The sequence below is a fragment of the Puntigrus tetrazona genome, chromosome 20 (genome assembly GCF_018831695.1).
Source record: "Puntigrus tetrazona isolate hp1 chromosome 20, ASM1883169v1, whole genome shotgun sequence".
NCBI classification, from domain to species: domain Eukaryota; kingdom Metazoa; phylum Chordata; class Actinopteri; order Cypriniformes; family Cyprinidae; genus Puntigrus; species Puntigrus tetrazona.
Window position 1 is genome coordinate 2166811 of NC_056718.1, and position 27436 is coordinate 2194246.

General features: G+C 41.9%; 7 non-coding genes across 7 annotated transcripts; all 7 read left to right on the forward strand.

Moving 5' to 3' along the window:
- Positions 1 to 1748: 1748 nt before the first annotated feature.
- On the forward strand, positions 1749 to 1823 carry trnag-gcc. Its single transcript has one exon. It is a non-coding gene; the product is annotated as a tRNA-Gly (tRNA).
- A 1975-nt stretch (positions 1824 to 3798) lies between these two features.
- Positions 3799 to 3873, forward strand: trnag-gcc. The gene has a single exon. It is a non-coding gene; the product is annotated as a tRNA-Gly (tRNA).
- A 6343-nt stretch (positions 3874 to 10216) lies between these two features.
- On the forward strand, positions 10217 to 10291 carry trnag-gcc. The gene has a single exon. It is a non-coding gene; the product is annotated as a tRNA-Gly (tRNA).
- A 3188-nt stretch (positions 10292 to 13479) lies between these two features.
- trnag-gcc lies at positions 13480 to 13554 on the forward strand. Its single transcript has one exon. It is a non-coding gene; the product is annotated as a tRNA-Gly (tRNA).
- Positions 13555 to 14690: 1136 nt separating this feature from the next.
- Positions 14691 to 14765, forward strand: trnag-gcc. The gene has a single exon. It is a non-coding gene; the product is annotated as a tRNA-Gly (tRNA).
- A 2234-nt stretch (positions 14766 to 16999) lies between these two features.
- On the forward strand, positions 17000 to 17074 carry trnag-gcc. The gene has a single exon. It is a non-coding gene; the product is annotated as a tRNA-Gly (tRNA).
- A 3036-nt stretch (positions 17075 to 20110) lies between these two features.
- On the forward strand, positions 20111 to 20185 carry trnag-gcc. The gene has a single exon. It is a non-coding gene; the product is annotated as a tRNA-Gly (tRNA).
- The last annotated feature ends 7251 nt before the right edge of the window (positions 20186 to 27436 follow it).

The following is a 27436-nucleotide window of genomic DNA, read 5'->3' on the forward strand; positions in this document are numbered from 1 at the left end:
TACCATCATTTCAGAATTGTGAGTCTTTAAAACTCTTCTTAACACTAAAGCATGTTTTGCTTAAGGGACTTTCATCTTTCTTTTCAGTCACGTGATTCATCAGTCTGTCCATCGAGCTGCTTTGGGAGATCCTGTTTACTGCTTGGTCCATCTCATAACGACCTACAAATAAGAGCTGAAAACAGCTATACCTGTGCTTAGGATTGTAAAACAACGGACTAACGAAACAGAGACAAACTTACAAACCTGTTTCTCTCTCACCTTTGGGACTGTCTTTGAAGCTGCTGCCACAGAAACGGTAACATCATATATCAGTTTCTGTGAGGACATATGCATTCCTACCAGGACTTATTTAACTTATAACAACAACAAACCATGGTTCACTGGTAAATGAGCGTGCTGTTCTCTGAAATGAGGTTTCCTTTTTTTCAGAATTATTAGTCTTTAAAACTCTTCTTAACGCTAAAGCATGTATTGCTAAAGGGACTTCTCTCTTCCTTTTCGGTCACGTGACTCATCAGTCTGTCCAATTAGCTGCTTTGGGAGCTCCTGTTTACTGCTTGGTCCATCTCATAACGACCTACAGATAAGAGCTGAAAACAGCTATACCTGTGCTTAGGATTGTAAAACAATGGACTAACGAAACAGAGACAACCTTACAAACCTGTCTCTCTCTCACCTTTGGGACTGTCTTTGAAGCTGCTGCCACAGAAACGGTAACATCATATATCAGTTTCTGTGAGGACATATGCATTCCTACCAGGACTTATTTAACTTATAACAACGACAAACCATGGTTCACTGGTAAATGAGCGTGCTGTTCTCTGAAATGAGGTTTCCTTTTTTCAGAATTATTAGTCTTTAAAACTCTTCTTAACGCTAAAGCATGTATTGCTAAAGGGACTTCTCTCTTCCTTTTCGGTCACGTGACTCATCAGTCTGTCCAATTAGCTGCTTTGGGAGCTCCTGTTTACTGCTTGGTCCATCTCATAACGACCTACAGATAAGAGCTGAAAACAGCTATACCTGTGCTTAGGATTGTAAAACAATGGACTAACGAAACAGAGACAACCTTACAAACCTGTCTCTCTCTCACCTTTGGGACTGTCTTTGAAGCTGCTGCCACAGAAACGGTAACATCATATATCAGTTTCTGTGAGGACATATGCATTCCTACCAGGACTTATTTAACTTATAACAACGACAAACCATGGTTCACTGGTAAATGAGCGTGCTGTTCTCTGAAATGAGGTTTCCTTTTTTCAGAATTATTAGTCTTTAAAACTCTTCTTAACGCTAAAGCATGTATTGCTAAAGGGACTTCACTCTTCCTTTTCGGTCACGTGACTCATCAGTCTGTTCAATTAGCTGCTTTGGGAGCTCCTGTTTACTGCTTGGTTCCTCTCATAACGACCTACAGATAAGAGCTGAAAACAGCTATACCTGTGCTTAGAATTGTAAAACAATGGACTAACGAAACAGAGACAACCTTACAAACCTGTTTCTCTCTCACCTTTGGGACTGTCTTTGAAGCTGCTGCCACAGAAACGGTAACATCATATATCAGTTTCTGTGAGGACATATGCATTCCTACCAGGACTTATTTAACTTATAACAACGACAAACCATGGTTCACTGGTAAATGAGCGTGCTGTTCTCCAACGGGGTTCGCTTCCCAAAATACACAGACAGAACGGAGTGTCTTTCAGGGGTTTGACTCTAGCACAATGGCACACCCCACCCACATGGCGGTCCTTGGTGCTTCAGTGGTAGAATTCTCGCCTGCCACGCGGGAGACCCGGGTTCGATTCCCGGCCAATGCTGGCAGAAGCATTGCCTATGCAGTGGCGGACGAGATCACAACCTGGTTTAGCTGTCCTTAAAATTGAACCTGAAATTAAGTTCTACTCATAAAATACCTGCGAATGTCATTGTTTTTTCTTTTAATTTAACATTGGTCAATAATACCTTCCTGACAGAGACTGGAAGAATTCTCGCCTGCCACACGGGAAACCCGTGACCGATTCCCGGCCAATTAAAAAAAAAGGTTACCATTATTTCAGAATTGTGAGTCTTTAAAACTCTTCTTAACACTAAAAAATGTTTTGCTTAGGGAACCTTCGTCTTCCTTTTCGGTCACGTGATTCATCAGTCTGTCCAACGAGCTGCTTTGGGAGCTCCTGTTTACTGCTTGGTCCATCTCATAACGACCTACAGATAAGAGCTGAAAACAGCTATGCCTAAGCTTAGGATTGTAAAACAATGGACTAACGAAACAGAGACAACCTTACAAACCTGTTTCTCTCTCACCTTTGGGACTGTCTTTGAAGCTGCTGCCACAGAAACGGTAACATCATATATCAGTTTCTGTGAGGACATATGCATTCCTACCAGGACTTATTTAACTTATAACAACGACAAACCAGGGTTCACTGGTAAATGAGCGTGCTGTTCTCTGAAATGAGGTTTCCTTTTTTTCAGAATTATTAGTCTTTAAAACTCTTCTTAACGCTAAAGCATGTTTTGCTAAAGGGACTTCCTTCTTCCTTTTCGGTCACGTGACTCATTAGTCTGTCCAACTAGCTGCTTTGGGAGCTCCTGTTTACTGCTTGGTCCATCTCATAACGACCTACAAATAAGAGCTGAAAACAGCTGTACCTGTGCTTAGGATTGTAAAACAATGGACTAACGAAACAGAGACAAACTTACAAACCTGTTTCTCTGTCACCTTTGGGACTGTCTTTGAAGCTGCTGCCACAGAAACGGTAACATCATATAATCAGTTTCTGTGAGGACATATGCATTCCTACCAGGACTTATTTAACTTATAACAACGACAAACCATGGTTCACTGGTAAATGAGCTTGCTGTTCTCTGAAATGAGGTTTCCTTTTTTCAGAATTATTAGTCTTTAAAACTCTTCTTAACGCTAAAGCATGTTTTGCTAAAGGGACTTCTCTCTTCCTTTTCAGTCACGTGACTCATCAGTCTGTCCAATTAGCTGCTTTGGGAGCTCCTGTTTACTGCTTGGTTCCTCTCATAACGACCTACAGATAAGAGCTGAAAACAGCTATACCTGTGCTTAGGATTGTAAAACAATGGTCTAACGAAACAGAGACAAACTTACAAACCTGCTTCTCTCTCACCTTTGGGACTGTCTTTGAAGCTGCTGCCACAGAAACGGTAACATCATATATCAGTTTCTCTGAGGACATATGCATTCCTACCAGGACTTATTTAACTTATAACAACGACAAACCATGGTTCACTGGTAAATGAGCGTGCTGTTCTCTGAAATGAGGTTTCCTTTTTTCAGAATTATTAGTCTTTAAAACTCTTCTTAACGCTAAAGCATGTTTTTCTAAAGGGACTTCTCTCTTCCTTTTCGGTCACGTGACTCATCAGTCTGTCCAATTAGCTGCTTTGGGAGCTCCTGTTTACTGCTTGGTTCCTCTCATAACGACCTACAGATAAGAGCTGAAAACAGCTATACCTGTGCTTAGGATTGTAAAACAATGGTCTAACGAAACAGAGACAAACTTACAAACCTTTTTCTCTCTCACCTTTGGGACTGTCTTTGAAGCTGCTGCCACAGAAACGGTAACATCATATATCAGTTTCTGTGAGGAAATATGCATTCCTACCAGGACTCTTTTAACTTATAACAACGACAAACCATGGTTCACTGGTAAATGAGCATGCTGTTCTCCAACGGGGTTCGCTTCCCAAAATACACAGACTGAACGGAGTGTCTTTCAGGGGTTTGACTCTAGCACAGTGGCACACCCTGCCCACGTGGCGGTCCTTGGTGGTTCACTGGTAGAATTCTCGCCTGCCACGCGGGAGACCCGGGTTCGATTCCCGGCCAATGCTGGCAGAACCATTGCCTATGCAGTGGCGGACGAGAACACAACCTGGTTTAGCTCTCCTTAAAATTGAACCTGAAATTAAGTTCTACTCATAAAATACTTGCGAATGTCATTGTTTTTTTTTTTTAACTTTAACATTGGTCAATAATACCTTCCTGATAGAGACTGGAAGAATTCTCGCCTGCCACACGGGAAACCCGTGACCGATTCCCGGCCAATTAAAAAAAAAGGTTACCATTATTTCAGAATTGTGAGTCTTTAAAACTCTTCTTAACACTAAAGCATGTTTTGCTTAAGGAACTTTCGTCTTCCTTTTCAGTCACGTGGTTCATCAGTCTGTCCAACGAGCTGCTTTGGGAGCTCCTGTTTACTGCTTGGTCCATCTCATAACGACCTACAGATAAGAGCTGAAAACAAATATACCTGTGCTTAGGATTGTAAAACAATGGACTAACGAAACAGAGACAACCTTACAAACCTGTTTCTCTCTCACCTTTGGGACTGTCTTTGAAGCTGCTGCCACAGAAACGGTAACATCATATATCAGTTTCTGTAAAGACATATGCATTCCTACCAGGACTTATTTAACTTATAACAACGGCAAACCATGGTTCACTGGTAAATGAGCTTGCTGTTCTCTGAAATGAGGTTTCCTTTCTTCAGAATTATTAGTCTTTAAAACTCTTCTTAACGCTAAAGCATGTTTTGCTAAAGGGACTTCTCTCTTCCTTTTCGGTCACGTGATTCATCAGTCTGTCCAACGAGCTGCTTTGGGAGCTCCTGTTTACTGCTTGGTCCATCTCATAACGACCTACAGATAAGAGCTGAAAACAGCTATACCTGTGCTTAGGATTGCAAAACAACGGACTAACGAAACAGAGACAACCTTACAAACCTGTTTCTCTCTCACCTTTGGGACTGTCTTTGAAGCTGCTGCCACAGAAACGGTAACATCATATAATCAGTTTCTGTGAGGACATATGCATTCCTACCAGGACTTATTTAACTTATAACAACGACAAACCATGGTTCACTGGTAAATGAGCGTGCTGTTCTCTGAATTGAGGTTACCATTATTTCAGAATTGTGAGTCTTTAAAACTCTTCTTAACACTAAAGCATGTTTTGCTAAAGGGACTTCTCTCTTCCTTTTCGGTCACGTGACTCATCAGTCTGTCCAATTAGCTGCTTTGGGAGCTCCTGTTTACTGCTTGGTTCCTCTCATAACGACCTACAGATAAGAGCTGAAAACAGCTATACCTGTGCTTAGGATTGTAAAACAATGGTCTAACGAAACAGAGACAAACTTACAAACCTGTTTCTCTCTCACCTTTGGGACTGTCTTTGAAGCTGCTGCCACAGAAACGGTAACATCATATATCAGTTTCTGTGAGGAAATATGCATTCCTACCAGGACTTATTTAACTTATAACAACGACAAACCATGGTTTACTGGTAAATGAGCGTGCTGTTCTCTGAAATGAGGTTTCCTTTTTTCAGAATTATTAGTCTTTAAAACTCTTCTTAAAGCTAAAGCATGTTTTGCTAAAGGGACTTCTCTCTTCCTTTTCGGTCACGTGACTCATCAGTCTGTCCAATTAGCTGCTTTGGGAGCTCCTGTTTACTGCTTGGTTCCTCTCATAACGACCTACAGATAAGAGCTGAAAACAGCTATACCTGTGCTTAGGATTGTAAAACAATGGTCTAACGAAACAGAGACAAACTTACAAACCTGTTTCTCTCTCACCTTTGGGACTGTCTTTGAAGCTGCTGCCACAGAAACGGTAACATCATATATCAGTTTCTGTGAGGAAATATGCATTCCTACCAGGACTTATTTAACTTATAACAACGACAAACCATGGTTCACTGGTAAATGAGCATGCTGTTCTCCAACGGGGTTCGCTTCCCAAAATACACAGACTGAACGGAGTGTCTTTCAGGGGTTTGACTCTAGCACAATGGCACACCCTGCCCACGTGGCGGTCCTTGGTGGTTCAGTGGTAGAATTCTCGCCTGCCACGCGGTAGACCCGGGTTCGATTCCCGGCCAATGCTGGCAGAACCATTGCCTATGCAGTGGCGAACGAGAACACAACCTGGTTTAGCTCTCCTAAAAATTGAACCTGAAATTTAGTTCTACTCATAAAATACCTGCGAATGTCGTTGTTTTTTTTACTTTAACATTGGTCAATAATACCTTCCTGATAGAGACTGGAAGAATTCTCGCCTGCCACACGGGAAACCCGCGACCGATTCCCGGCCAATTAAAAAAAAAGGTTACCATTATTTCAGAATTGTGAGTCTTTAAAACTCTTCTTAACACTAAAGCATGTTTTGTTTAAGGGACGTTCGTCTTCCTTTTCAGTCACGTGATTCATCAGTCTGTCCAACGAGCTGCTTTGGGAGCTCCTGTTTACTGCTTGGTCCATCTCATAACGACCTACAGATAATAGCTGAAAACAACTATACCTGTGCTTAGGATTGTAAAACAATGGACTAACGAAACAGAGACAACCTTACAAACCTGTTTCTCTCTCACCTTTGGGACTGTCTTTGAAGCTGCTGCCACAGAAACGGTAACATCATATATCAGTTTCTGTGAGGACATATGCATTCCTACCAGGACTTATTTAACTTATAACAACGGCAAACCATGGTTCACTGGTAAATGAGCTTGCTGTTCTCTGAAATGAGGTTTCCTTTTTCAGAATTATTAGTCTTTAAAACTCTTCTTAACGCTAAAGCATGTTTTGCTAAAGGGACTTCTCTCTTCCTTTTCGGTCACGTGACTCATCAGTCTGTCCAATTAGCTGCTTTGGGAGCTCCTGTTTACTGCTTGGTTCCTCTCATAACGACCTACAGATAAGAGCTGAAAACAGCTATACCTGTGCTTAGGATTGTAAAACAATGATCTAACGAAACAGAGACAAACTTACAAACCTGTTTCTCTCTCACCTTTGGGACTGTCTTTGAAGCTGCTGCCACAGAAAGCGATAACATCATATATCAGTTTCTGTGAGGAAATATGCATTCCTACCAGGACTTATTTAACTTATAACAACGGCAAACCATGGTTCACTGGTAAATGAGCTTGCTGTTCTCTGAAATGAGGTTTCCTTTTTTCAGAATTATTAGTCTTTAAAACTCTTCTTAACGCTAAAGCATGTTTTGCTAAAGGGACTTCTCTCTTCCTTTTCGGTCACGTGACTCATCAGTCTGTCCAATTAGCTGCTTTTGGGAGCTCCTGTTTACTGCTTGGTTCCTCTCATAACGACCTACAGATAAGAGCTGAAAACAGCTATACCTGTGCTTAGGATTGTAAAACAATGGTCTAACGAAACAGAGACAAACTTACAAACCTGTTTCTCTCTCACCTTTGGGACTGTCTTTGAAGCTGCTGCCACAGAAACGGTAACATCATATATCAGTTTCTGTGAGGACATATGCATTCCTACCAGGACTTATTTAACTTATAACAACGACAAACCATGGTTCACTGGTAAATGAGCGTGCTGTTCTCTGAAATTAGGTTTCCTTTTTTCAGAATTATTAGTCTTTAAAACTCTTCTTAACGCTAAAGCATGTTTTGCTAAAGGGACTTCTCTCTTCCTTTTTTAGTCACGTGACTCATCAGTCTGTCCAATTAGCTGCTTTGGGAGCTCCTGTTTACTGCTTGGTTCCTCTCATAACGACCTACAGATAAGAGCTGAAAACAGCTATACCTGTGCTTAGGATTGTAAAACAATGGTCTAACGAAACAGAGACAAACTTACAAACCTGTTTCTCTCTCACCTTTGGGACTGTCTTTGAAGCTGCTGCCACAGAAACGGTAACATCATATATCAGTTTCTGTGAGGAAATATGCATTCCTACCAGGACTTATTTAACTTATAACAACGACAAACCATGGTTCACTGGTAAATGAGCATGCTGTTCTCCAACGGGGTTCGCTTCCCAAAATACACAGACTGAACGGAGTGTCTTTCAGGGGTTTGACTCTAGCACAATGGCACACCCCGCCCACGTGACGGCCCTTGGTGGTTCAGTGGTAAAATTGAACCTGAAATTAAGTTCTACTCATAAAATAGCTGCGAATGTCATTGTTTTCTTTTATTTACTTTAACATTGGTCAATAATACCTTCCTGATAGAGACTGGAAGAATTCTCGCCTGCCACACGGGAAACCCGTGACCGATTCCCGGCCAATTAATAAAAAAGGTTACCATTATTTCAGAATTGTGAGTCTTTAAAAATCTTCTTAACACTAAAGCATGTTTTGCTTAAGGAACTTTCGTCTTCCTTTTCAGTCACGTGATTCATCAGTCTGTCCAACGAGCTGCTTTGGGAGCTCCTGTTTACTGCTTGGGCCATCTCATAACGACCTACAGATAAGAGCTGAAAACAGCTATACCTGTGCTTAGGATTGTAAAACAATGGACTAACGAAACAGAGACAACCTTACAAACCTGTTTCTCTCTCACCTTTGGGACTGTCTTTGAAGCTGCTGCCACAGAAACGGTAACATCATATATCAGTTTCTGTGAGGACACATGCATTCCTACCAGGACTTATTTAACTTATAACAACGGCAAACCATGGTTCACTGGTAAATGAGCTTGCTGTTCTCTGAAATGAGGTTTCCTTTTTTCAGAATTATTAGTCTTTAAAACTCTTCTTAACGCTAAAGCATGTTTTGCTAAAGGGACTTCTCTCTTCCTTTTCGGTCACGTGACTCATCAGTCTGTCCAATTAGCTGCTTTGGGAGCTCCTGTTTACTGCTTGGTTCCTCTCATAACGACCTACAGATAAGAGCTGAAAACAGCTATACCTGTGCTTAGGATTGTAAAACAATGGTCTAACAAAACAGAGACAAACTTACAAACCTGTTTCTCTCTCACCTTTGGGACTGTCTTTGAAGCTGCTGCCACAGAAACGGTAACATCATATATCAGTTTCTGTGAGGACATATGCATTCCTACCAGGACTTATTTAACTTATAACAACGACAAACCATGGTTCACTGGTAAATGAGCGTGCTGTTCTCCAACGGGGTTCGCTTCCCAAAATACACAGACTGAACGGAGTGTCTTTCAGGGGTTTGACTCTAGCACAATGGCACACCCCGCCCACGTGGTGGTCCTTGGTGGTTCAGTGGTAGAAATCTCGCCTGCCACGCGGGAGACCCGGGTTCGATTCCCGGCCAATGCTGGCAGAACCATTGCCTATGCAGTGGCGGACGAGAACACAACCTGGTTTAGCTGTCCTTAAAATTGAACCTGAAATTAAGTTCTACTCATAAAGTAGCTGCGAATGTCATTTTTTTTTTTTTATTTAACATTGGTCAATAATACCTTCCTGATAGAGACTGGAAGAATTCTCACCTGCCACACGGGAAACCCGTTACCGATTCCCGGCCAATTAAAAAAAAAAGGTTACCATTATTTCAGAATTGTGAGTCTTTAAAACTCTTTTTAACACTAAAGCATGTTTTGCTTAAGGGGCGTTCGTCTTCCTTTTCAGTCACGTGATTCATCAGTCTGTCCAACGAGCTGCTTTGGGAGCTCCTGTTTACTGCTTGGTCCATCTCATAACGACCTACAGATAAGAGCTGAAAACAGCTATACCTGTGCTTAGGATTGTAAAAGAATGGACTAACGAAACAGAGACAACCTTACAAACCTGTTTCTCTCTCACCTTTGGGACTGTCTTTGAAGCTGCTGCCACAGAAACGGTAACATCATATAATCAGTTTCTGTGAGGAAATATGCATTCCTACCAGGACTTATTTAACTTATAACAACGACAAACCATGGTTCACTGGTAAATGAGCGTGCTGTTCTCTGAAAATGAGTTTCCTTTTTCAGAATTATTAGTCTTTAAAACTCTTCTTAACGCTAAAGCATGTTTTGCTAAAGGGACTTCTCTCTTCCTTTTCGGTCACGTGACTCATTAGTCTGTCCAATTAGCTGCTTTGGGTGCTCCTGTTTACTGCTTGGTTCCTCTCATAACGACCTACAGATAAGAGCTGAAAACAGCTATACCTGTGTTTAGGATTGTAAAACAATGGTCTAACGAAACAGAGACAAACTTACAAACCTGTTTCTCTCTCACCTTTGGGACTGTCTCTGAAGCTGCTGCCACAGAAACGGTAACATCATATATCAGTTTCTGTGAGGACATATGCATTCCTACCAGGACTTATTTAACTTATAACAACGACAAACCATGGTTCACTGGTAAATGAGCATGCTGTTCTCCAACGGGGTTCGCTTCCCAAAATACACAGACTGAACGGAGTGTCTTTCAGGGGTTTGACTCTAGCACAATGGAACACCCCACCCACATGGCGGTCCTTGGTGGTTCAGTGGTAGAATTCTCGCCTGCCACGCGGGAGACCCGGGTTCGATTCCCGGCCAATGCTGGCAAAACCATTGCCTATGCAGTGGCGGACGAGAACGCAACCTGGTTTAGCTGTCCTTAAAATTGAACCTGAAATTAAGTTCTACTCATAAAATAGCTGCGAATGTCATTGTTCTTTTTTTTTAATTTAACATTGGTCAATAATACCTTCCTGATAGAGACTGGAAGAATTCTCGCCTGCCACACGGGAACCCGTTACCGATTCCCGGCCAATTAAAAAAAAAAAGGTTACCATTATTTCAGAATTGTGAGTCTTTAAAACTCTTCTTAACACTAAAGCATGTTTTGCTTAAGGGACGTTCGTCTTCCTTTTCAGTCACGTGATTCATCAGTCTGTCCAACGAGCTGCTTTGGGAGCTCCTGTTTACTGCTTGGTCCATCTCATAACGACCTACAGATAATAGCTGAAAACAGCTATACCTGTGCTTAGGATTGTAAAACAATGGACTAACGAAACAGAGACAACCTTACAAACCTGTTTCTCTCTCACCTTTGGGACTGTCTTTGAAGCTGCTGCCACAGAAACGGTAACATCATATATCAGTTTCTGTGAGGACATATGCATTCCTACCAGGACTTATTTAACTTATAACAACGGCAAACCATGGTTCACTGGTAAATGAGCTTGCTGTTCTCTGAAATGAGGTTTCCTTTTTTCAGAATTATTAGTCTTTAAAACTCTTCTTAACGCTAAAGCATGTTTTGCTAAAGGGACTTCTCTCTTCCTTTTCGGTCACGTGACTCATCAGTCTGTCCAATTAGCTGCTTTGGGAGCTCCTGTTTACTGCTTGGTTCCTCTCATAACGACCTACAGATAAGAGCTGAAAACAGCTATCCTGTGCTTAGGATTGTAAAACAATGGTCTAACGAAACAGAGACAAACTTACAAACCTGTTTCTCTCTCACCTTTGGGACTGTCTTTGAAGCTGCTGCCACAGAAACGGTAACATCATATATCAGTTTCTGTGAGGAAATATGCATTCCTACCAGGACTTATTTAACTTATAACAACGGCAAACCATGGTTCACTGGTAAATGAGCTTGCTGTTCTCTGAAATGAGGTTTCCTTTTTTCAGAATTATTAGTCTTTAAAACTCTTCTTAACGCTAAAGCATGTTTTGCTAAAGGGACTTCTCTCTTCCTTTTCGGTCACGTGACTCATCAGTCTGTCCAATTAGCTGCTTTGGGAGCTCCTGTTTACTGCTTGGTTCCTCTCATAACGACCTACAGATAAGAGCTGAAAACAGCTATACCTGTGCTTAGGATTGTAAAACAATGGTCTAACGAAACAGAGACAAACTTACAAACCTGTTTCTCTCTCACCTTTGGGACTGTCTTTGAAGCTGCTGCCACAGAAACGGTAACATCATATATCAGTTTCTGTGAGGACATATGCATTCCTACCAGGACTTATTTAACTTATAACAACGACAAACCATGGTTCACTGGTAAATGAGCGTGCTGTTCTCCAACGGGGTTCGCTTCCCAAAATACACAGACTGAACGGAGTGTCTTTCAGGGGTTTGACTCTAGCACAATGGCACACCCCGCCCACGTGGTGGTCCTTGGTGGTTCAGTGGTAGAATTCTCGCCTGCCACGCGGGAGACACGCGTTCGATTCCCGGCCAATGCTGGCAGAACCATTGCCTATGCAGTGGCGGACGAGAACACAACCTGGTTTAGCTGTCCTTAAAATTGAACCTGAAATTAAGTTCTACTCATAAAATAGCTGCGAATGTCATTTTTTTTTTTTAATTTAACATTGGTCAATAATACCTTCCTGATAGAGACTGGAAGAATTCTCGCCTGCCACATGGGAAACCCGTTACCGATTCCCGGCCAATTAAAAAAAAAAGGTTACCATTATTTCAGAATTGTGAGTCTTTAAAACTCTTTTTAATACTAAAGCATGTTTTGCTTAAGGGGCGTTCGTCTTCCTTTTCAGTCACGTGATTCATCAGTCTGTCCAACGAGCTGCTTTGGGAGCTCCTGTTTACTGCTTGGTCCATCTCATAACGACCTACAGATAAGAGCTGAAAACAGCTATACCTGTGCTTAGGATTGTAAAAGAATGGACTAACGAAACAGAGACAATCTTACAATCCTGTTTCTCTCTCACCTTTGGGACTGTCTTTGAAGCTGCTGCCACAGAAACGGTAACATCATATAATCAGTTTCTGTGAGGAAATATGCATTCCTACCAGGACTTATTTAACTTATAACAACGACAAACCATGGTTCACTGGTAAATGAGCGTGCTGTTCTCTGAAATGAGGTTTCCTTTTTTCAGAATTATTAGTCTTTAAAACTCTTCTTAACGCTAAAGCATGTTTTGCTAAAGGGACTTCTCTCTTCCTTTTCGGTCACGTGACTCATTAGTCTGTCCAATTAGCTGCTTTGGGAGCTCCTGTTTACTGCTTGGTTCCTCTCATAACGACCTACAGATAAGAGCTGAAAACAGCTATACCTGTGTTTAGGATTGTAAAACAATGGTCTAACGAAACAAAGACAAACTTACAAACCTGTTTCTCTCTCACCTTTGGGACTGTCTCTGAAGCTGCTGCCACAGAAACGGTAACATCATATATCAGTTTCTGTGAGGACATATGCATTCCTACCAGGACTTATTTAACTTATACAACGGCAAACCATGGTTCACTGGTAAATGAGCGTGCTGTTCTCTGAAATTAGGTTTCCTTTTTTCAGAATTATTAGTCTTTAAAACTCTTCTTAACGCTAAAGCATGTTTTGCTAAAGGGACTTCTCTCTTCCTTTTCGATCACGTGACTCATCAGTCTGTCCAATTAGCTGCTTTGGGAGCTCCTGTTTACTGCTTGGTTCCTCTCATAACGACCTACAGATAAGAGCTGAAAACAGCTATACCTGTGCTTAGGATTGTAAAACAATGGTCTAACGAAACAGAGACAAACTTACAAACCTGTTTCTCTCTCACCTTTGGGACTGTCTTTGAAGCTGCTGCCACAGAAACGGTAACATCATATAATCAGTTTCTGTGAGGACATATGCATTCCTACCAGGACTTATTTAACTTATAACAACGACAAACCATGGTTCACTGGTAAATGAGCGTGCTGTTCTCCAACGGGGTTCGCTTCCCAAAATACACAGACTGAACGGAGTGTCTTTCAGGGGTTTGACTCTAGCACAATGGCACACCCCGCCCACGTGGCGGTCCTTGGTGGTTCAGTGGTCGAATTCTCGCCTGCCACGCGGGAGACCCGGGTTCGATTCCCGGCCAATGCTGGCAGAACCATTGCCTATGCAGTGGCGGACGAGAACACAACCTGGTTTAGCTGTCCTTAAAATTGAACCTGAAATTAAGTTCTACTCATAAAATAGCTGCGAATGTCATTTTTTTTTTTTATTTAACATTGGTCAATAATACCTTCCTGATAGAGACTGGAAGAATTCTCGCCTGCCACAGGGGAACCCGTTACCGATTCCCGGCCAATTGAAAAAAAAAGGTTACCATTATTTCAGAATTGTGAGTCTTTAAAACTCTTCTTAACACTAAAGCATGCTTTGCTTAAGGGACGTTCGTCTTCCTTTTCAGTCACGTGATTCATCAGTCTGTCCAACGAGCTGCTTTGGGAGCTCCTGTTTACTGCTTGGTCCATCTCATAACGACCTACAGATAAGAGCTGAAAACAGCTATACCTGTGCCTAGGATTGTAAAACAATGGACTAACGAAACAGAGACAACCTTACAAACCTGTTTCTCTCTCACCTTTGGGACTGTCTTTGAAGCTGCTGCCACAGAAACGGTAACATCATATAATCAGTTTCTGTGAGGACATATGCATTCCTACCAGGACTTATTTAACTTATAACAACGACAAACCATGGTTCACTGGTAAATGAGCGTGCTGTTCTCTGAAATGAGGTTTCCTTTTTTCAGAATTATTAGTCTTTAAAACTCTTCTTAACGCTAAAGCATGTTTTGCTAAAGGGACTTCTCTCTTCCTTTTCGGTCACGTGACTCATCAGTCTGTCCAATTAGCTGCTTTGGGAGCTCCTGTTTACTGCTTGGTTCCTCTCATAACGACCTACAGATAAGAGCTGAAAACAGCTATACCTGTGCTTAGGACTGTAAAACAATGGTCTAACGAAACAGAGACAAACTTACAAACCTGTTTCTCTCTCACCTTTGGGACTGTCTTTGAAGCTGCTGCCACAGAAACGGTAACATCATATATCAGTTTCTGTGAGGAAATATGCATTCCTACCAGGACTTATTTAACTTATAACAACGACAAACCATGGTTCACTGGTAAATGAGCATGCTGTTCTCCAACGGGGTTCGCTTCCCAAAATACACAGACTGAACGGAGTGTCTTTCAGGGGTTTGACTCTAGCACAATGGCACACCCGCCCACGTGGCGGTCCTTGGTGGTTCAGTGGTAGAATTCTCGCCTGCCACGCGGGAGACCCGGGTTCGATTCCCGGCCAATGCTGGCAGAACCATTGCCTATGCAGTGGCGGACGAGAACACAACCTGGTTTAGCTGTCCTCAAACTTGAACCTGAAATTAAGTTCTACTCATAAAATACCTGCGAATGTCATTTGTTTTTTTAATTTAACATTGGTCAATAATACCTTCCTGATAGAGACTGGAAGAATTCTCGCCTGCCACACGGGAACCCGTTACGATTCCGGCCAATAAAAAAAAAGGTTACCATTATTTCAGAATTGTGAGTCTTTAAAACTCTTCTTAACACTAAAGCATGTTTTGCTTAAGGGACGTTCGTCTTCCTTTTCAGTCACGTGATTCATCAGTCTGTCCAACGAGCTGCTTTGGGAGCTCCTGTTTACTGCTTGGTCCATCTCATAACGACCTACAGATAAGAGCTGAAAACAGCTATACCTGTGCTTAGGATTGTAAAACAATGGACTAACGAAACAGAGACAACCTTACAAACCTGTTTCTCTCTCACCTTTGGGACTGTCTTTGAAGCTGCTGCCACAGAAGCGGTAACATCATATAATCAGTTTCTGTGAGGACATATGCATTCCTACCAGGACTTATTTAACTTATAACAACGACAAACCATGGTTCACTGGTAAATGAGCGTGCTGTTCTCTGAAATGAGGTTTCCTTTTTCAGAATTATTAGTCTTTAAAACTCTTCTTAACGCTAAAGCATGTTTTGCTAAAGGGACTTCTCTCTTCCTTTTCGGTCACGTGACTCATCAGTCTGTCCAATTAGCTGCTTTGGGAGCTCCTGTTTACTGCTTGGTTCCTCTCATAACGACCTACAGATAAGAGCTGAAAACAGCTATACCTGTGCTTAGGATTGTAAAACAATGGTCTAACGAAACAGAGACAAACTTACAAACCTGTTTCTCTCTCACCTTTGGGACTGTCTTTGAAGCTGCTGCCACAGAAACGGTAACATCATATATCAGTTTCTGTGAGGAAATATGCATTCCTACCAGGACTTATTTAACTTATAACAACGACAAACCATGGTTCACTGGTAAATGAGCGTGCTGTTCTCCAACGGGGTTCGCTTCCCAAAATACACAGACTGAACGGAGTTCAATGCTGGCAGAACCATTGCCTATGCAGTGGCGGACGAGAACACAACCTGGTTTAGCTCTCCTTAAAATTGAACCTGAAATTAAGTTCTACTCATAAAATACCTGCGAATGTCATTGTTTTTTTTTTTTTTTAACATTGGTCAATAATACCTTCCTGATAGAGACTGGAAGAATTCTCGCCTGCCACACGGGAACCCGTTACCGATTCCCGGCCAATTAAAAAAAAAAAAGGGTTAGCATTATTTCAGAATTGTGAGTCTTTAAAACTCTTCTTAACACTAAAGCATGTTTTGCTAAAGGGACTTTTCTCTTCCTTTTCGGTCACGTGACTCATCAGTCTGTCCAACGAGCTGCGTTGGGAGCTCCTGTTTACTGCTTGGTCCATCTCATAACGACCTACAGATAAGAGCTGAAAACAGCTATACCTGTGCTTAGGATTGTAAAACAATGGACTAACGAAACAGAGACAACCTTACAAACCTGTTTCTCTCTCACCTTTGGGACTGTCTTTGAAGCTGCTGCCACAGAAACGGTAACATCATATAATCAGTTTCTGTGAGGACATATGCATTCCTACCAGGACTTATTTAACTTATAACAACGACAAACCATGGTTCACTGGTAAATTAGCGTGCTGTTCTCTGAAATGAGCTTTCCTTTTTTCAGAATTATTAGTCTTTAAAACTCTTCTTAACGCTAAAGCATGTTTTGCTAAAGGGACTTCTCTCTTCCTTTTCGGTCACGTGACTCATCAGTCTGTCCAATTAGCTGCTTTGGGAGCTCCTGTTTACTGCTTGGTTCCTCTCATAACGACCTACAGATAAGAGCTGAAAACAGCTATACCTGTGTTTAGGATTGTAAAACAATGGTCTAACGAAACAGAGACAAACTTACAAACCTGTTTCTCTCTCACCTTTGGGACTGTCTTTGAAGCTGCTGCCACAGAAACGGTAACATCATATATCAGTTTCTGTGAGGAAATATGCATTCCTACCAGGACTTATTTAACTTATAACAACGACAAACCATGGTTCACTGGTAAATGAGCATGCTGTTCTCCAACGGGGTTCGCTTCCCAAAATACACAGACTGAACGGAGTGTCTTTCAGGGGTTTGACTCTAGCACAATGGCACACCCCACCCACGTGGCGGTCCTTGGTGGTTCAGTGGTAGAATTCTCGCCTGCCACGCGGGAGACCCGGGTTCGATTCCCGGCCAATGCTGGCAGAACCATTGCCTATGCAGTGGCGGACGAGAACACAACCTGGTTTAGCTCTCCTTAAAATTGAACCTGAAATTAAGTTCTACTTATAAAATACCTGCGAATGAATGTTTTTTTTTTTTTTACTTTAACATTGGTCAATAATACCTTCCTGATAGAGACTGGAAGAATTCTCGCCTGCCACATGGGAAACCTGTGACCGATTCCCGGCCAATTAAAAAAAAGGTTACCATTATTTCAGAATTGTGAGTCTTTAGAACTCTTCTTAACACTAAAGCATGTTTTGCTTAAGGAACTTTCGTCTTCCTTTTCAGTCACGTGATTCATCAGTCTGTCCAACGAGCTGCTTTGGGAGCTCCTGTTTACTGCTTGGTCCATCTCATAACGACCTACAGATAAGAGCTGAAAACAGCTATACCTGTGCTTAGGATTGTAAAACAATGGACTAACGAAACAGAGACAACCTTACAAACCTGTTTCTCTCTCACCTTTGGGACTGTCTTTGAAGCTGCTGCCACAGAAACGGTAACATCATATAATCAGTTTCTGTGAGGACATATGCATTCCTACCAGGACTTATTTAACTTATAACAACGACAAACCATGGTTCACTGGTAAATGAGCGTGCTGTTCTCTGAAATGAGGTTTCCTTTTTCAGAATTATTAGTCTTTAAAACTCTTCTTAACGCTAAAGCATGTTTTGCTAAAGGGACTTCTCTCTTTTTTTTTCGGTCACGTGACTCATCAGTCTGTCCAATTAGCTGCTTTTGGAGCTCCTGTTTACTGCTTGGTTCCTTTCATAACGACCTACAGATAAGAGCTGAAAACAGCTATACCTGTGCTTAGGATTGTAAAACAATGGTCTAACGAAACAGAGACAAACTTACAAACCTGTTTCTCTCTCACCTTTGGGACTGTCTTTGAAGCTGCTGCCACAGAAACGGTAACATCATATATCAGTTTCTGTGAGGAAATATGCATTCCTACCAGGACTTATTTAACTTATAACAACGACAAACCATGGTTCACTGGTAAATGAGCGTGCTGTTCTCCAACGGGTTCGCTTCCCAAAATACACAGACTGACGGAGTTCAATGCTGGCAGAACCATTGCCTATGCAGTGGCGGACGAGAACACAACCTGGTTTAGCTCTCTCTTAAAATTGAACCTGAAATTAAGTTCTACTCATAAAATACCTGCGAATGTCATTGTTTTTTTTGTTTTTTTAACATTGGTCAATAATACCTTCCTGATAGAGACTGGAAGAATTCTCGCCTGCCACACGGGGAACCCGTTACGATTCCCGCCAATTAAAAAAAAAAAGGGTTAGCATTATTTCAGAATTGTGAGTCTTTAAAACTCTTCTTAACACTAAAGCATGTTTTGCTAAAGGGACTTTTCTCTTCCTTTTCGGTCACGTGACTCATCAGTCTGTCCAACGAGCTGCGTTGGGAGCTCCTGTTTACTGCTTGGCCCATCTCATAACGACCTACAGATAAGAGCCGAAAACAGCTATACCTGTGCTTAGGATTGTAAAACAATTGACTAACGAAACAGAGACAACCTTACAAACCTGTTTCTCTCTCACCTTTGGGACTGTCTTTGAAGCTGCTGCCACAGAAACGGTAACATCATATATCAGTTTCTGTGAGGAAATATGCATTCCTACCAGGACTTATTTAACTTATAACAACGACAAACCATGGTTCACTGGTAAATGAGCATGCTGTTCTCCAACGGGGTTCGCTTCCCAAAATACACAGACTGAACGGAGTGTCTTTCAGGGGTTTGACTCTAGCACAATGGCACACCCCACCCACGTGGCGGTCCTTGGTGGTTCAGTGGTAGAATTCTCGCCTGCCACGCGGGAGACCCGGGTTCGATTCGGCCAATGCTGGCAGAACCATTGCCTATGCAGTGGCGGACGAGAACACAACCTGGTTTAGCTCTCCTTAAAATTGAACCTGAAATTAAGTTCTACTCATAAAAATACCTGCGAATGTCATTGTTTTTTTTTTACTTTAACATTGGTCAATAATACCTTCCTGATAGAGACTGGAAGAATTCTCGCCTGCCACACGGGAAACCCGTGACCGATTCCCGGCCAATTAAAAAAAAAAGGTTACCATTATTTCAGAATTGTGAGTCTTTAAAACTCTTCTTAACACTAAACCATGTTTTGCTTAAGGAACTTTCGTCTTCCTTTTCAGTCACGTGATTCATCAGTCTGTCCAACGAGCTGCTTTGGGAGCTCCTGTTTACTGCTTGGTCCATCTCATAACGACCTACAGATAAGAGCTGAAAACAGCTATACCTGTGCTTAGGATTGTAAAACAATGGACTAACGAAACAGAGACAACCTTACAAACCTGTTTCTCTCTCACCTTTGGGACTGTCTTTGAAGCTGCTGCCACAGAAACGGTAACATCATATATCAGTTTCTGAGAGGACATATGCATTCCTACCAGGACTTATTTAACTTATAACAACGGCAAACCATGGTTCACTGGTAAATGAGCTTGCTGTTCTCTGAAATGAGGTTTCCTTTTTTCAGAATTATTAGTCTTTAAAACTCTTCTTAACGCTAAAGCATGTTTTGCTAAAGGGACTTCTCTCTTCCTTTTCGGTCACGTGACTCATCAGTCTGTCCAATTAGCTGCTTTGGGAGCTCCTGTTTACTGCTTGGTTCCTCTCATAACGACCTACAGATAAGAGCTGAAAACAGCTATACCTGTGCTTAGGATTGTAAAACAATGGTCTAACGAAACAGAGACAAACTTACAAACCTGTTTCTCTCTCACCTTTGGGACTGTCTTTGAAGCTGCTGCCACAGAAAGCGGTAACATCATATATCAGTTTCTGTGAGGAAATATGCATTCCTACCAGGACTTATTTAACTTATAACAAAGACAAACCATGGTTCACTGGTAAATGAGCATGCTGTTCTCCAACGGGGTTCGCTTCCCAAAATACACAGACTGAACGGAGTGTCTTTCAGGGGTTTGACTCTAGCACAATGGCACACCCCACCCACGTGGCGGTCCTTGGTGGTTCAGTGGTAGAATTCTCGCCTGCCACGCGGGAGACCCGGGTTCGATTCCCGGCCAATGCTGGCAGAACCATTGCCTATGCAGTGGCGGACGAGAACACAACCTGGTTTAGCTCTCCTTAAAATTGAACCTGAAATTAAGTTCTACTCATAAAATACCTGCGAATGTCATTGTTTTTTTTTTACTTTAACATTGGTCAATAATACCTTCCTGATAGTTTTACAATCCTAAACACAGGTATAGCTGTTTTCAGCTCTTATCTGTAGGTCGTTATGAGAGGAACCAAGCAGTAAACAGGAGCTTTAACATTGGTCAATAATACCTTCCTGATAGAGACTGGAAGAATTCTCGCCTGCCACATGGGAAACCTGTGACCGATTTCGGCCAAAAAAAAAGGTTACCATTATTTCAGAATTGTGAGTCTTTAGAACTCTTCTTAACACTAAAGCATGTTTGCTTAAGGAACTTTCGTCTTCCTTTTCAGTCACGTGATTCATCAGTCTGTCCAACGAGCTGCTTTGGGAGCTCCTGTTTACTGCTTGGTCCATCTCATAACGACCTACAGATAAGAGCTGAAAACAGCTATACCTGTGCTTAGGATTGTAAAACAATGGACTAACGAAACAGAGACAACCTTACAAACCTGTTTCTCTCTCACCTTTGGGACTGTCTTTGAAGCTGCTGCCACAGAAGCGGTAACATCATATAATCAGTTTCTGTGAGGACATATGCATTCCTACCAGGACTTATTTAACTTATAACAACGACAAACCATGGTTCACTGGTAAATGAGCGTGCTGTTCTCTGAAATGAGGTTTCCTTTTTCAGAATTATTAGTCTTTAAAACTCTTCTTAACGCTAAAGCATGTTTTGCTAAAGGGACTTCTCTCTTCCTTTTCGGTCACGTGACTCATCAGTCTGTCCAATTAGCTGCTTTGGGAGCTCCTGTTTACTGCTTGGTTCCTCTCATAACGACCTACAGATAAGAGCTGAAAACAGCTATACCTGTGCTTAGGATTGTAAAACAATGGTCTAACGAAACAGAGACAAACTTACAAACCTGTTTCTCTCTCACCTTTGGGACTGTCTTTGAAGCTGCTGCCACAGAAACGGTAACATCATATATCAGTTTCTGTGAGGACATATGCATTCCTACCAGGACTTATTTAACTTATAACAACGACAAACCATGGTTCACTGGTAAATGAGCGTGCTGTTCTCCAACGGGGTTCGCTTCCCAAAATACACAGACTGAACGGAGTTCAATGCTGGCAGAACCATTGCCTATGCAGTGGCGGACGAGAACACAACCTGGTTTAGCTCTCCTTAAAATTGAACCTGAAATTAAGTTCTACTCATAAAATACCTGCGAATGTCATTGTTTTTTTTTTTTTTTTAACATTGGTCAATAATACCTTCCTGATAGAGACTGGAAGAATTCTCGCCTGCCACACGGGAACCCGTTACCGATTCCCGGCCAATTAAAAAAAAAGGGTTAGCATTATTTCAGAATTGTGAGTCTTTTTAAAACTCTTCTTAACACTAAAGCATGTTTTGCTAAAGGGACTTTTCTCTTCCTTTTCGGTCACGTGACTCATCAGTCTGTCCAACGAGCTGCGTTGGGAGCTCCTGTTTACTGCTTGGCCCATCTCATAACGACCTACAGATAAGAGCCGAAAACAGCTATACCTGTGCTTAGGATTGTAAAACAATTGACTAACGAAACAGAGACAACCTTACAAACCTGTTTCTCTCTCACCTTTGGGACTGTCTTTGAAGCTGCTGCCACAGAAACGGTAACATCATATATCAGTTTCTGTGAGGAAATATGCATTCCTACCAGGACTTATTTAACTTATAACAACGACAAACCATGGTTCACTGGTAAATGAGCATGCTGTTCTCCAACGGGGTTCGCTTCCCAAAATACACAGACTGAACGGAGTGTCTTTCAGGGGTTTGACTCTAGCACAATGGCACACCCCACCCACGTGGCGGTCCTTGGTGGTTCAGTGGTAGAATTCTTGGTGGTTCAGTGGTAGAATTCGCCTGCCACGCACGCGAGAGACCGGGTTCGATCCCGGCCAATGCTGGCAGAACCATTGCCTATGCAGTGGCGGACGAGAACACAACCTGGTTTAGCTCTCCTTAAAATTGAACCTGAAATTAAGTTCTACTCATAAAAATACCTGCGAATGTCATTGTTTTTTTTTTTACTTTAACATTGGTCAATAATACCTTCCTGATAGAGACTGGAAGAATTCTCGCCTGCCACATGGGAAACCCGTGACCGATTCCCGGCCAATTAAAAAAAAGGTTACCATTATTTCAGAATTGTGAGTCTTTAAAACTCTTCTTAACACTAAACCATGTTTTGCTTAAGGAACTTTCGTCTTCCTTTTCAGTCACGTGATTCATCAGTCTGTCCAACGAGCTGCTTTGGGAGCTCCTGTTTACTGCTTGGTCCATCTCATAACGACCTACAGATAAGAGCTGAAAACAGCTATACCTGTGCTTAGGATTGTAAAACAATGGACTAACGAAACAGAGACAACCTTACAAACCTGTTTCTCTCTCACCTTTGGGACTGTCTTTGAAGCTGCTGCCACAGAAACGGTAACATCATATATCAGTTTCTGAGAGGACATATGCATTCCTACCAGGACTTATTTAACTTATAACAACGGCAAACCATGGTTCACTGGTAAATGAGCTTGCTGTTCTCTGAAATGAGGTTTCCTTTTTTCAGAATTATTAGTCTTTAAAACTCTTCTTAACGCTAAAGCATGTTTTGCTAAAGGGACTTCTCTCTTCCTTTTCGGTCACGTGACTCATCAGTCTGTCCAATTAGCTGCTTTGGGAGCTCCTGTTTACTGCTTGGTTCCTCTCATAACGACCTACAGATAAGAGCTGAAAACAGCTATACCTGTGCTTAGGATTGTAAAACAATGGTCTAACAGAAACAGAGACAAACTTACAAACCTGTTTCTCTCTCACCTTTGGGACTGTCTTTGAAGCTGCTGCCACAGAAAGCGGTAACATCATATATCAGTTTCTGTGAGGAAATATGCATTCCTACCAGGACTTATTTAACTTATAACAACGACAAACCATGGTTCACTGGTAAATGAGCATGCTGTTCTCCAACGGGGTTCGCTTCCCAAAATACACAGACTGAACGGAGTGTCTTTCAGGGGTTTGACTCTAGCACAATGGCACACCCCACCCACGTGGCGGTCCTTGGTGGTTCAGTGGTAGAATTCTCGCCTGCCACGCGGGAGACCGGGTTCGATTCCGGCCAATGCTGGCAGAACCATTGCCTATGCAGTGGCGGACGAGAACACAACCTGGTTTAGCTCTCTTAAAATTGAACCTGAAATTAAGTTCTACTCATAAAATACCTGCGAATGTCATTGACTTTTTTTTTTTTTACTTTAACATTGGTCAATAATACCTTCCTGATAGAGACTGGAAGAATTCTCGCCTGCCACATGGGAAACCCGTGACCGATTCCCGGCCAATTAAAAAAAGGTTACCATTATTTCAGAATTGTGAGTCTTTAAAACTCTTCTTAACACTAAACCATGTTTTGCTTAAGGAACTTTCGTCTTCCTTTTCAGTCACGTGATTCATCAGTCTGTCCAACGAGCTGCTTTGGGAGCTCCTGTTTACTGCTTGGTCCATCTCATAACGACCTACAGATAAGAGCTGAAAACAGCTATACCTGTGCTTAGGATTGTAAAACAATGGTCTAACGAAACAGAGACAAACTTACAAACCTGTTTCTCTCTCACCTTTGGGACTGTCTTTGAAGCTGCTGCCACAGAAACGGTAACATCATATATCAGTTTCTGTGAGGAAATATGCATTCCTACCAGGACTTATTTAACTTATAACAACGACAAACCATGGTTCACTGGTAAATGAGCATGCTGTTCTCCAACGGGGTTCGCTTCCCAAAATACACAGACTGAACGGAGTTCAATGCTGGCAGAACCATTGCCTATGCAGTGGCGGACGAGAACACAACCTGGTTTAGCTCTCCTTAAAATTGAACCTGAAATTAAGTTCTACTCATAAAAATACCTGCGAATGTCATTGTTTTTTTTTTTACTTTAACATTGGTCAATAATACCTTCCTGATAGAGACTGGAAGAATTCTCGCCTGCCACATGGGAAACCCGTGACCGATTCCCGGCCAATTAAAAAAAAGGTTACCATTATTTCAGAATTGTGAGTCTTTATAACTCTTCTTAACACTAAACCATGTTTTGCTTAAGGAACTTTCGTCTTCCTTTTCAGTCACGTGATTCATCAGTCTGTCCACCGAGCTGCTTTGGGAGCTCCTGTTTACTGCTTGGTCCATCTCATTACGACCTACAGATAAGAGCTGAAAACAGCTATACCTGTGCTTAGGATTGTAAAACAATGGACTAACGAAACAGAGACAACCTTACAAACCTGTTTCTCTCTCACCTTTGGGACTGTCTTTGAAGCTGCTGCCACAGAAACGGTAACATCATATAATCAGTTTCTGTGAGGACATATGCATTCCTACCAGGACTTATTTAACTTATAACAACGACAAACCATGGTTCACTGGTAAATGAGCGTGCTGTTCTCTGAAATGAGGTTTCCTTTTTCCAGAATTATTAGTCTTTAAAACTCTTCTTAACGCTAAAGCATGTTTTGCTAAAGGGACTTCTCTCTTCCTTTTCGGTCACGTGACTCATCAGTCTGTCCAATTAGCTGCTTTGGGAGCTCCTGTTTACTGCTTGGTTCCTCTCATAACGACCTACAGATAAGAGCTGAAAACAGCTATACCTGTGCTTAGGATTGTAAAACAATGGTCTAACGAAACAGAGACAAACTTACAAACCTGTTTCTCTCTCACCTTTGGGACTGTCTTTGAAGCTGCTGCCACAGAAACGGTAACATCATATATCAGTTTCTGTGAGGACATATGCATTCCTACCAGGACTTATTTAACTTATAACAACGACAAACCATGGTTCACTGGTAAATGAGCGTGCTGTTCTCCAACGGGGTTCGCTTCCCCAAAATACCAGACTGAACGGAGTTCAATGCTGGCAGAACCATTGCCTATGCAGTGGCGGACGAGAACACAACCTGGTTTAGCTCTCCTTAAAATTGAACCTGAAATTAAGTTCTACTCATAAAATACCTGCGAATGTCATTGTTTTTTTTTTTTTTTAACATTGGTCAATAATACCTTCCTGATAGAGACTGGAAGAATTCTCGCCTGCCACACGGGAACCCGTTACCGATTCCCGGCCAATTAAAAAAAAAAGGGTTAGCATTATTTCAGAATTGTGAGTCTTTAAAACTCTTCTTAACACTAAAGCATGTTTTGCTAAAGGGACTTTTCTCTTCCTTTTCGGTCACGTGACTCATCAGTCTGTCCAACGAGCTGCGTTGGGAGCTCCTGTTTACTGCTTGATCCATCTCATAACGACCTACAGATAAGAGCTGAAAACAGCTATACCTGTGCTTAGGATTGTAAAACAATTGACTAACGAAACAGAGACAACCTTACAAACCTGTTTCTCTCTCACCTTTGGGACTGTCTTTGAAGCTGCTGCCACAGAAACGGTAACATCATATAATCAGTTTCTGTGAGGACATATGCATTCCTACCAGGACTTATTTAACTTATAACAACGACAAACCATGGTTCACTGGTAAATGAGCGTGCTGTTCTCTGAAATGAGGTTTCCTTTTTTCAGAATTATTAGTCTTTAAAACTCTTCTTAGCGCTAAAGCATGTTTTGCTAAAGGGACTTCTCTCTTCCTTTTCGGTCACGTGACTCATCAGTCTGTCCAATTAGCTGCTTTGGGAGCTCCTGTTTACTGCTTGGTTCCTCTCATAACGACCTACAGATAAGAGCTGAAAACATCTATACCTGTGCTTAGGATTGTAAAACTATGGTGTAACGAAACAGAGACAAACTTACAAACCTGTTTCTCTCTCACCTTTGGGACTGTCTTTGAAGCTGCTGCCACAGAAGCGGTAACATCATATATCAGTTTCTGTGAGGAAATATGCATTCCTACCAGGACTTATTTAACTTATAACAACGACAAACCATGGTTCACTGGTAAATGAGCATGCTGTTCTCTCAACGGGTTCGCTTCCCAAAATACACAGACTGAGCGGAGTGTCTTTCAGGGGTTTGACTCTAGCACAATGGCACACCCCGCCCAAGTGGCGGTTCTTGGTGGTTCAGTGGTAGAATTCTCGCCTGCCACCGCGCGGCAGACCGGGTTCGATTCGGCCAATGCTGGCAGAACCATTGCCTATGCAGTGGCGGACGAGAACACAACCTGGTTTAGCTCTCCTTAAAATTGAACCTGAAATTAAGTTCTACTCATAAAATACCTGCGAATGTCATTGTTTTTTTTTTTTTACTTTAACATTGGTCAATAATACCTTCCTGATAGAGACTGGAAGAATTCTCGCCTGCCACATGGGAACCCGTGACCGATTCCCGGCCAATTAAAAAAAAAGGTTACCATTATTTCAGAATTGTGAGTCTTTAAAACTCTTCTTAACACTAAAGCATGTTTTGCTTAAGGAACTTTCGTCTTCCTTTTCAGTCACGTGATTCATCAGTCTGTCCAACGAGCTGCTTTGGGAGCTCCTGTTTACTGCTTGGTCCATCTCATAACGACCTACAGATAAGAGCTGAAAACAGCTATACCTGTGCTTAGGATTGTAAAACAATGGACTAACAGAAACAGAGACAACCTTACAAACCTGTTTCTCTCTCACCTTTGGGACTGTCTTTGAAGCTGCTGCCACAGAAACGGTAACATCATATAATCAGTTTCTGTGAGGACATATGCATTCCTACCAGGACTTATTTAACTTATAACAACGACAAACCATGGTTCACTGGTAAATGAGCGTGCTGTTCTCTGAAATGAGGTTTCCTTTTTCAGAATTATTAGTCTTTAAAACTCTTCTTAACGCTAAAGCATGTTTTGCTAAAGGGACTTCTCTCTTCCTTTTCGGTCACGTGACTCATCAGTCTGTCCAATTAGCTGCTTTGGGAGCTCCTGTTTACTGCTTGGTTCCTCTCATAACGACCTACAGATAAGAGCTGAAAACAGCTATACCTGTGCTTAGGATTGTAAAACAATGGTCTAATGAAACAGAGACAAACTTACAAACCTGTTTCTCTCTCACCTTTGGGACTGTCTTTGAAGCTGCTGCCACAGAAACGGTAACATCATATATCAGTTTCTGTGAGGAAATATGCATTCCTACCAGGACTTATTTAACTTATAAC